Source organism: Schistocerca gregaria, chromosome 2, assembly GCF_023897955.1.
Source record: "Schistocerca gregaria isolate iqSchGreg1 chromosome 2, iqSchGreg1.2, whole genome shotgun sequence".
In the NCBI taxonomy this organism is placed as follows: domain Eukaryota; kingdom Metazoa; phylum Arthropoda; class Insecta; order Orthoptera; family Acrididae; genus Schistocerca; species Schistocerca gregaria.
The window spans coordinates 385,340,926-385,352,994 of record NC_064921.1 but is presented as its reverse complement, the minus strand read 5'-3'; the positions used below and the strand labels follow the sequence as shown (position 1 = coordinate 385,352,994).

Below are 12,069 nucleotides of genomic sequence, written 5' to 3'. Positions count from 1 at the left end.
AGAATGCACTGCCCAGTGGTTTGAAACGCCGTCCAGGACATTGGCGCAAAGAGTGATGATGAGGAAATTTACGTTACCACCTCTCATCTCCTTGCTGACCAAATATTAGTAGTGAAAATTTCATCCACCACCGAATTTACCTCCAAGTCGAATGCCTCCCCATAAGCGTGCATCAGCGACTTGGACTAGGGAGGCGGGTACTGCGAGGAGAAGAGCAGCTGAAAGGCAGACCGCAAAACTTTCGTCGTAGGACCGAGGTTCGATCTCATATCATTTCGGTTTCCGAGCCTTCGCTTTACATCCAGGCACGACTTAAAATCTAAGATTGCTCTAAAATGCTATATGTGCGCCTTAGTTATCAAAACGTTTCCCCTGCTGTGATTTACATCACTGCTTCAGCCTAGTGGTGTACAGGCCATAAATACGGCCACCCTTGACGATGTAAATCTCCAGCTTTGTTTCACCGTGTACTGACTAGCGTCTGCAGCGCAAATTTCCGCGTTCTGACCTTGACGGGCCAATCGTGGCCGGCCGATCGACGTGTCATCCTGTGCCAGTAAAGATGTGTGACTATGGCCCCCCTTCGAGTAGACCGTTCGCCGGGTGATAGTCTTTCGATTTTACGCCGCTCCTGCGACTTGCGCGTCGATGGGGATGAAATGATAATGATTAGGACAACTCAACACCCAGACCCTGAGCGGAGAAAATGTCCGACCTCGCAGGTAATCGAACCGGGCCTTTAGGATTGACATTCTGCTGCGCCGACCACTCAGCTACTGGGGGCGGACATCCTGTACCAATGAGGTCATTGGATGCGGTATAGAGGGGCATATGGATAGCGCACGGCTCTCCCGGACGTTGTCGCGTTTCCTGACCTTGGAACCACTACTACATTGTGAAGTAGCTCCTAAGTTAACATAAAGGGACTGTGTGCAGTCCGTTCCAGTTCTCGCACCAAGGAAACATCCCTGGTAATACCGGGAACCGAACCCCCACATGGCGGTTAGTCACACTGGCCACTCACAATGATATCACCTGGCAATCGGATTTTTGTAATTCTTTATATTTATGATACGTGAAGTTCACAAATTAAATATCAATTGACAAAGCCGTTCGATGCAACACTCAAAAATTCTCAAGGGAAGCGACTGCAAAGGTTTCCGAGGACCTTGACCTTTCATTCAGTTAAGTTACGACGGTTTGCACGGTGAGTTGTGTTACTGACTTGGTAGCGTCTGAGAATAGTAATCGAGCAATCAATGGATTACTGGTTCAAATCATGCGATTGACTTTCTCTCATTTAATCTTTTTCTTCTTCAGTTCGCATAGAGTGCGCGGAGAATGAGGGCGGTAGATGCGCAATCAAACATGGGGAGATCGGTAGTGGTGGTGGCGGGGAAAGAGGGGGGGGGGGGGGTTAGAGAGCTGACTATCAGCGTGCTGTAGGGAAAACGCGGAGCGGAAGTGCTGTTCTGAATTGAAGTCTCTGCTTTCATTTATTGTAAATATTAAGTGGAACCCCTCCAATCCACAATTGAATGGTGAGGGTCCAGGAAAATCTGCTGGTACCTCTAATTTCATTTTTGTTGTGTGTGTTGTTGTCTTCAGTCCTGATATTGGTTTGATGCAGCTCTCCATGTTACTCTATCCTGTGCAAGCTTCTTCATCTCCCAGTACCTACTGCAACCTACATCCTTCTGAATGTGCTTAGTGTATTCATCTCTTGGTCTCCCTCTACGATTTTTACCTTCCACGCTGTCCTCCAATGCTAAATTTGTGATCCCTTGATGCCTCAAAACATGTCCTACCAACCGATCTCTTCTTCTAGTCAAGTTGTGCCACAAACTTCTCTTCTCCCCAATCCTATTCAATACCTCCTCATTAGTTACGTGATCTATCCACCTTATCTTCAGTATTCTTCTGTAGCACCACATTTCGAAAGCTTGTATTCTCTTCTTGTCCAAACTAGTTATCGTCCATGTTTCACTTCCATACATGGCTACACTCCAAACAAATACTTTCAGAAACGACTTCCTGATACATAAATCTATATTCGATGTTAAAAAATTTCTCTTCTTCAGAAACGCTTTCCTTGCCATTGCCAGTCTACATTTTATATCCTCTCTACTTCGACCATCATCAGTTATTTTACTTCCTAAATAGCAAAACTCCTTTACTACTTTAAGTGTCTCATTTCCTAATCTAATTCTCTCAGTATCACCAGATTTAATTTGACTACATTCCATTATCCTCGTTTTGCTTTTGTTGATGTTCATCTTATATCCTCCTTTCTAGACGCTGTCCATTCCGTTCAACTGCTCTTCCAGGCCCTTTGCTGTCTCTGACAGAATTACAATGTCATCGGCGAACCTCAAAGTTTTTACTGCTTCTCCATGAATTTTAATACCTACTCCGAATATTTTCTTTTTTTCCTTTACTGCTTGCTCAATATACAGATTGAATAACATCGGGGAGAAGCTACAACCCTGTCTCACTCCTTTCCGAACCACTGCTTCCCTTTCATGCCCCTAGACTCTTATGACTGCCATTTGGTTTCTGTACAAACTGTAAATAGCCTTTCGCTCCCTGTATTTTACCACTGCCACCTTCAGAATTTGAAAGAGAGTATTCCAGTCAACATTGTCAAAAGCTTTCTCTAAGTCTACAAATGCTAGAAACGTAGGTTTGCCTTTTCTTAATCTTTGTTCTAAGATAAGTCGTAAGGTCAGTATTGCCTCACGTGTTTCAACATTTCTACGGAATCCAAACTGATCCTCCCCAAGGTCCGCATCTACCAGTTTTTCCATTCGTCTGTAAAGAATTTGCGTTAGTATTTTGCAGCTGTGACTTATTAAACTGATAATTCGGTAATTTTCACATCTGACAGCACCTGCTTTCTTTGGGATTGGAATTATTATATTCTTCTTGAAGTGTGAGGGTATTTCGCCTGTCTCATACATCTTGCTCACCAAATGATAGAGTTTCGTCAGGGCTGGTTCTGCCAAGGCTGTCAGCCACGGCCTTGTGTCGACTTAGGTCTTTCAGTGCTCTATCAAAATCTTCATATCTCCCATTTCATCTTCATCTACCTCCTCTTCTATTTCCATAACATTGTCCTCAAGAACATCGCTGCTGTATAGACCCTCTATATACTCCTTCCACCTTTCTGCTTTCCCTTCTTTGCTTAGAACTGGGTTTCCATCTGAGCTCTTGATATTCATGCAAGGGGTTCTCTTTTCTCCAATGGTCTCTTTAATTTTCCTGTAGGCAGTCTCTGTCTTACCCCTAGTGAGATAAGCCTGTACATCCTTACATTTGTCCTCTAGTCTTCCCTGCTTAGCCATTTTGCACTTCCTGTCGATCTTATTTTTAAGGCGTTTGTATTCCTTTTTGCCTGCTTCACATACTGCATTTTTGTATTTTCTCCTTTCATCAATTAAATTCAATATTTCTTCTGTTACCCAAGGATTTCTACTAGCCCTCGTCTTTTTATCTGCTTGATCCTCTGCTGCCTTCACTACTTCATCCCTCAGAGCTACCCATTCTTCTTCTACTGTATTTCTTTCCCCTATTCCTGTCAATTGTTCCCTTATGCTCTCCCTGAAACTCTGTACAACCACTGCTTCTTTCAGTTTATCCAGGTCCCATCTCCTTAAATTCCCACCTTTTTGCAGTTTCTTAAGTTTTAATCTACAGGTCATAACCAATAGATTGTGGTCAGAGTCCACATCTGCCCCTGGAAATGTCTTACAACTTAAAACCTGGTCCCTAAATCTCTGTCTTACCATTATATAATCTGATACCTTTTAGTATCTCCAGGGTTCTTCCATGTATACAACCTTCTTTCATGATTCTTAAACCAAGTGTTAGCTATGATTAAGTTGTGCTCTGTGCAAAATTCTACTAGGCGGCTTCCTCTTTCATTTCTTAGCCCAAATCCATATTCACCTACTATGTTTCCTTCTCTCCCTTTTCCTACACTCGAATTCCAGTCACCCATGACTATTAAATTTTCGTCTCCCTTCACTATCTGAATAATTTCTCTTATTTCATCATACATTTCTTCAATTTCTTCGTCATCTGCAGAGCTAGTTGGCATATAAACTTGTACTGCTGTAGTAGGCGTGGGCTTCGTATCTATTTTGGCCACAATAATGCGTTCACTATGCTGTCTGTAGTAGCTTACCCGCATTCCTATTTTCCTATTCATTATTAAACCTACTCCTGCATTACCCCTATCTGATATTGTGTTTATAACCCTGTAGTCACCTGACAAGAAGTCTTGTTCCTCCTGCCACCGAACTTCACTAATTCCCACTATATCTAACTTTAACCTATCCATTTCCCCTTTTAAATTTTCTAACCTACCTGCCCGATTAAGGGATCTGACATTCCACGCTCCCGTCCGTAGAACGCCAGTTTTCTTTCTCCTGATAACGACATCCTCTTGAGTAGTCCCCGCCCGGAGGGGGACTATTTTACCTCCGGAATATTTTACCCAAGAGGACGCCATCATCATTTAATCACACAGTAAAGCTGCATGTCCTCGGGAAAAATTACGGCTGTAGTTTCCCCTTGCTTTCAGCCGTTCGCAGTACCAGCACAGCAAGGCCGTTTTGGTTAATGTTGCAAGGCCAGATGAGTCAATCATCCAGACTGTTGTCCCTGCAACTACTGAAAAGGCTGCTGCCCCTCTTCAGGAACCACACGTTTGTCTGGCCTCTCAACAGATACCCCTCCGTTGTGGTTGCACCTACGGTACGGCCATCTGTATCGCTGAGGCACGCAAGCCTCCCCACCAACGGCAAGGTCCATGGTTCATGGGGGGGAATTTCATTATTGTCTAAAAATATTTCCGCTGAAAATGTAACTAAAGCAGCGATTTATTTTCGCCTATCTTATTAACCATTTGTAAACTTTAGATATGCCTCATGAGTGGTAAATTTTGATTAAAACCTACATTTCTCTTGTTGCCACGTTAAATTTTTCTTCTTCTGCCAAAAACAAAGCGGAGTTTACATAATATCGCCTCACTAACATGTCCGTTCCGATAGCTGTGTGGGCTTGCACGGTAGCTCAACGTGTTCGGTTAGAGGATTAGCTGCCCTCTGTAATAAAAAAACTGATTTAATTGATCAAAGACGAACTTAAACGGGTGTCTTACGACGTCGGCCCCGAGAAAAAAAAAGTGGTCAGCGTGGCGGACTGCCGTTCTACGGGCCCAGGTTCGATTCCCCGCAAGGGGTCTCCAGGCCAATTATGCCGAACGTTCATTTCCATTTTACCTCACTAACATTTTGTGCAGAACCATCTGTGAGAGAATGCTGGTACTTTGGTTTATTAAGTTTATTACTGTAGGGAATAAGGACATGTAAGCTCAATAGCTTATGAAAAAGCATGTCTTCGGTACAAAAACAAATTGCGTAATGTCTACACTTACGTTGTTCAAAAACCAACAGCATTTGTCTTTTCACTAGGCCCTTATACCAGATATTTCATTCTATCCTTAACACCGGCGGCGCGACCACAGATAAGTGTGTTACTTAACATCAGATTTCTTCAGATTGGTGACAAAGAGAAGCTTCTACCCAACCATAAAGAAAAATACTGTGTGTTAGCTAAATTTATTATACTGCAGTATATTATGTAATATGCATCAAATGCAAATTGATAGCGCCACTATTTTTCATTGCAATCTTGTTCGAATTTTGCGCAGTGTCTTACTTAATTGCAGATATTACAATAACTATGACTGTTAACGAAATTATGGGCAAGTCATCATAAAGCTGAGACATAAAGCTACAGGTAACGTAAAAATGATTTTTTTTGCCAAATAGTTTCTGTAAAACTGTTTGAGAAAGACTGCAAGGGGTGCACCTCGATTCTGACATCACAATGTGTCGCCAACAGTCCGAAAATGGGAAATGTGCCTCCCTTTCCGAACAAACAAATGAATAACCCAGCACTTAGGACGTAAACTGATTACTGCGCATAGTCCACCGTTTCCTGTGCACACTATAACTACATCATTTAAACATAAAATTCATCAAATATATGCTGTTGAACACACATCCAATAATTTCGTATGAAGAATCTACGCCTTCCTCAACCTAATTACATATCACAAACAAAATTTCATTTTTCATTGCAAATACAAATTCTTAATTATTGATTTTTATAACAGTTTATTAATAAATTCGTAAAGTTTTTTAAAAAATCCAAACAACATTTATTAACAGCCTTTTATGATTTGATGAATTTTATCTTTAATTGTTGTAGGTATTCGAACTGAACGAAAACAATAAAACGCAAAAAAAGACCGTAGCAAGAATCGAACTACCGATCGTTTGATTCTATAGTTACCATTTTCCGACGCTACCGAGTGAACCACGTGGCCAAGGATGAAGAAACGCCTGAACTTGAGTGATTTAAAGTTCCCCGAAAATATTCAAAGTCGATTTTCTCGAGAATTTTTGGTGTTGCATTGAACTGCTTTGGTGGATTAATATTTGAGTTCTGAATTTCATGTATCATAAATATAAAAAAGTATAAGAAACCGAATAAAATTACAAAAATCCCATTGCCAGTTGGTGTCCTTGTCAGCTACAGAGGCAGGCGCTTACGGCACAAGAGAGTGGTATCCCAAAGACACTTTGCACTCGCTGTGCTGTTTCCACGAAGGGGAGCAGCAGATGAGGGTACGTGCAAACAGCACGGCGGGACGTACACACCAACAGGTGTCGGCCAGCTGCGCTTGCGCTGTGCGGGTGGACTTCCTCGCGTGGGCTGGCGTCCCGCCACGCTCCACCCTGCCCCAGTGTTGTCCGGGCAACGCGCGCCGTCGCGCCGGCACCCACAGGTACGTACGCACTGCACAGCGCTGGCGTGCGCTCATGACTCTGTGCCCCTCTCCTTGTGGCCGCTCTCTATACACAGCGGCTATGCCGTTTGCGAGATATATGTTACAAGCTTTCACTGATTTCACTATGAAATGTTGTCGCAGTTAGTACAATTGTCCACTGAGTAGCACGAATGTGATAGCCGACTTCGGACACTGTATCCTATCTGGCCATTCGACTTCGTACAGTATTGGCAGGAATGGAATCCAGCCACTCCACATTCCAGTCAGCAGCGCTAAGATGCTCAGAACGCCATCGATAGCTTGGCGGAACCGAAGTGACGTCCGATTCCCCAGACACTTGTGGTCTCCCTGTGCGTTGGGCTAACACGTGCATCGTAGATCCGCAAAAAACAATGTTGACATCGCACATCGGAATTTTTGTACAGATTCTCTCAGCCCCAGTTTGCAAGAATGGGATGAACTAAAGTTTGTGAAGTGTGCACATATCTCACCGCATTGATTGTTTCATGAAGATTATAAGAAAATCATCACCAATATCTCGCCACCCCGCCCGAATAGCGTGCGGTCTAACGCACTGCTTTCCGGGTGGGAAGGAGTGTCGGTCCCCGGCACGAGTACTCCCGGCTGATTAGTGTCGAGGTCTGGTGTTCCGGCCAGTATGTGGATGACTTTTAAGGCGGTTTTCCATCTGCCTCGGCGAATGCGGGCGGGTTCCCCTTATTCCACCTCAGTTACAATATGTCGGCGACTGTTGCGCAAATACTGTCTCCATGTACGCGTATACCGTAATTACTCTACATTTGGTGTTACTCTCGTCTGGTGTGAGACGTTCCTGAGGGGATGGAGGGGCGGACGGGGGTCCACTGGAGGCCCAACCGCACGGTAACCCTGGGTTCGGTGTGGGCGGAGGTGAGGTGAGTAGACTGTTGTAGCTTGTTGTGGGGTTGTGAACCACTGAGCGCTAAGGCGGGGACGAAGCCTCTCCTTCGTTTCTAGGACCCCAGTTCAATACCGATACAATACAAAATACAATATGTTGCCACTCTGTCAGTGATGGAATCCTCAGGAAATGTAGGTCATCAGCAAAGGAAGTAGCTACCAAACTCTCGTTCGACCGGGACTTCGTCCGTAAGGCATACGTATGAGACAGGACTGATAGAGGAATTATAGAAGATCCAAAGAAGAGCAGCACATTTTCTTACAGGCTCATTTAGTAAGCGTGAAATCGTCACGGAGATGCTCGGCCAACTCCAGTGACAGACGTTGCAAGAGAGGCGTTCTGAATCACGCTAAGGTCTACTGTTAAAGTTCCAAGAGCGTACATTCGTGGAAGAATCAACTAATATACTGGTTCCTCCTACTTACATCACGTGAAAAGACCATGAAAATGAGCCATGAAGATAAAATTAGAGAGATTTGAGCCCAGACGGAGGATTACCAGCAATTGTTCTTCCCTCGAACCACTCAAGATTGGAGCAAAAACAGGGGGAAGTGACATTCGTACATAAAGTACCCTCCGTCACACACCGTAACGTGATTTGCGGAGTACAGATGTAGATGTAGAACATTCGAGTGTCATACGTTGCTCAGTTTGAAACTGGACAGTTCCTACGTGACTTTTGGACACTTAGTTTATTTGGAAAGTAAACCCATTTAATCCGGTTCAAATTCCACTCACGGCGTACCTTAGAAATAAATATAACACTACTTTAGCACATGAAATGTTACACAGCATTGTATACTGGTGCCTTTCAAAAGAGATTACCCACGTATTTGGGTGCAATATCACAATCATCTGAACAGTGAGTTAGGAATTCTTTCAAACGTACTCAGATCATCTCGAAAGATGGCAAAAAGGTATCATTCACTACTCGATTTCTTCCACCTTGTCAACGGGAGTGCTGTGCACTTCATTTCTGTGGTGAGCTCTGGCAGAGAAATTCCGGTGGATTGAGATCCGGTGATCTTGAAGGCCAAGGTAGAAACGCTCCTCATCTTCTTTCGGCTTGGCGAAGAGGTGGAAATGTTAACCTGCTAGATCTGGATTCCCTGATCAGCATAATTACATCTGCGTGGCCTTGGTCTAATTCGATAGTGCAAGGCTGTGTGTCGGACGTGCATGGACGTCCGAAGGAATATCGCATTGTACCTCTGAACAACACCGGCACTACAATATCGTATTTAGCCGCCGACAGCGGGCAAGCGACTTCCAATTAAAATGTCTCCAAATGGTTCAAATGGCTCTGAGCACTGTGAGACTTAACATCTGAGGTCATCAGTCCCCTAGACTTAAAACTACTTAAACCTAACTAACCTAAGGGCGTCTCACACATCCATGTCCGAGGCAGGATTCGAACCTGCGACTGTAGTAGCAGCACGGTTCCGGACTGAAGCGCCTAGAACCGCTCTGCCAGAACGGCCGGCTAAAATATTTCCCCTGAAAAGAAATGTACATAAGGGATGTTCCGGTACAGGTTGTAAACACATGGTTGTCGCCAAATAAAAGTTTCGGTTTGGCTGTGAAACGTGCTCGGATAACCTGAAGGTAAGGCGACCGCTCGCGTAAAGCGGAAAATCCGGGTTCGAGTCCCGAACGAACACAGATTTCCATTGTCGTCATTCCATTATAAAGCTGATGGTTGTCCATATTCGCAACTGCGAATATATTTCATGTACTTGATCAAATTGTTGGCACCATTTTATTACGACTGGACACTATATTGCATTTGGTCCAGATACCGCCAGAACTTCACGGCGAATCTGTGTGTAAATTAGACGCTTAGACCACAAAAAACGTAGTGTCTCGAATACTTCAGCTTTGGAGTGCGTTTCCAGCTGCTGCGCCATTTCACTCGCGCTCTGTGATGGACCTGTCATCAGCAGCGCTGCAGAACTGCGACTGAGGGAGACGCGGACGTGTACTCTCTTCTGAAAATGCACCACTCTTGTTACGCAGTGGTCTTAGCGTCAGACCACAGGTGTAACTTACTTTTTCGATGACCCGTCGTACTGTTCCATTCTCCCTGCCGCTTGGGAAGCACAACAACCCATCTTAAAATAATAAGCGAATCAGTCTACAGCTAGTCTGTGTCTGTACCTATATCCATATTCAGCAAAACACTCCGAAGTGTATGACAGAGGGTAATAGTTGTTGTGCCTTCTTCCCGTTCCACCTACCGCGTGGAACGCATGATTCAAGATTGCTTAAATACCCCTGTGCGGGCTGTAAGTAAACTAATCTTATCTTCGCCGTCGCTATGGGAACGGCATGTAGGGTCCAGTCACATTAAAGTGACCACCGCCTGTATACGATGTCAACGTGCAGTAACCATTCACATACGGCAGGTGTCAGGATTAGCGCTGGAGGATATGGAAAATGCGCCGGAAGTGGATCAGAAAACCGTGCAGTCGTTACTAAAATGTAGACTTTCACGGCCGGAAATGTCATGTCCATTATAATTATCCGGGCTGTTATGCCGTGGCCGGTTCATGAATTCTGTGTTAATTCCCAATGTTTCGTTCCCGTCTGCGGGAGACATCTTCAAGGGGATCTGTACCTCGATGGAAGTTCACCCACTGGCTCGCTACTGACTGCCGCTAAATTCCGTGTCCACCCGCTGCGAACGAACATCTGAATAGTATAAACCCGAGAATTCAGTTTACAATGGAGGGGGAGGTAGACGGCAAATTACATTTCCTCGATGTGCTTGTTTTTAGAAACGAAAATGGTAGTTTGGGCCACTCAGTATACCGCAAACTCACGCACACGGACCGTTACTTGCACCGGGGTTCGAACCACCACCAACAACAGAAGTGGGATGTTATCGAGACGTTAGCGGACAGAGTTAGAAATATTTGTGAACCAGAATTGCTCGACGCTGAGATGGAACATCTCCACAATGCACTAATGAAGAATGGATATTCGTCCGCCGAAATAAAACGTCCGTTGAGACAGCCACACAGAAATCATAGTGACGTACAGGCTACTGCAAAATCTAAGGTTTTCCTGCCGTTTGTTAAAAATATAACGGAAAGAATAGGGAGGATCTTGACGAAGCGGAATATTACCGTAATTAAAAGCCCACCAGGAAGATACAGGAATAAATGATGACTAACTGAAAACTTCAGCTGCCGACAGTGTTGTTGATATACCTCCATGTGGACAGCTCAAAATGTGTGCCCCGACCGGGACTCGAACCCGGAATCTCCTGCTTACATAGCAGACGCTCTATCCATCTTTTTTTTCATTTTATTCGTAGCGTTTGGTCGTGGCGGACGTCGCAAGACATCCTGTTCAAGTTCGGTGGTTGATCCTTCCACTCAGATTTTTTTATTGCAGAGGCCAACCGGCTCTCTGACCGAACACGCTGAGCTACCGTGCCGGATTTTTGGACTTAACATCTATGGTCATCAGTCCCCTAGAACTTAGAACTACTTAAACCTAACTAACCTAAGTACATCACACAACACCCAGCCATCACGAGGCAGAGAAAATCCCTGACCCCGCCGGGAATCGAACCCGGGAACCCGGGCGCGGGAAGCGAGAACGCTACCGCACGACCACGAGATGCGGACTAACCATCTGAGCCACCGAGGACACAGATGAATAGCGCGACTGCAGGGACTTATCCCTTGCAAGCTTCCCGTGAGACTCACATTCCCAACTGTCCACAATTATACATACGTATTGTACCTTATAGACATTTGCCCACCCACTCATTTACTCGCGCACGGTTTGGCGATTCCCGTAAGAGTTTGGGCAACATGTGCGCATTCGCACAGACGAAGGTCAATGGCTGGGTAGCCTTTAACTATATATAAGAAGACAGTAGCGTGTTCTCGAAATTCATGTGTGTCCTCGGTGGCTCAGACGGATAGAGCGTCTGCCATGTAAGCAGGAGATCCCGGGTTCGAGTCCCGGTCGGGGCACACATTTTCAGCTGTCCACATGGAGGTATATCAACAACACCTGTCGGCAGCTGAGGTTTTCAGTTAGTCATCATTTATTCCAGGGAAAATCTGCATGGTCATCAACAGTAGCTGTTCTTTCGAGAACAAGTTAATGTCTTCGTATACACTCCTGGAAATTGAAATAAGAACACCGTGAATTCATTGTCCCAGGAAGGGGAAACTTTATTGACACATTCCTGGTGTCAGATACATCACATGATCACACTCACAGAACCACAGGCACATAGACACAGGCA

The 12,069-nt window shown here is 44.8% G+C and overlaps 1 non-coding gene across 1 annotated transcript; it reads left to right on the top strand.

Annotated features, from left to right (window-relative positions):
* Window positions 1–11,717: 11,717 nt before the first annotated feature.
* Window positions 11,718–11,791, top strand: Trnat-ugu (transfer RNA threonine (anticodon UGU)). Its single transcript has one exon. It is a non-coding gene; the product is annotated as a tRNA-Thr (tRNA).
* The last annotated feature ends 278 nt before the right edge of the window (window positions 11,792–12,069 follow it).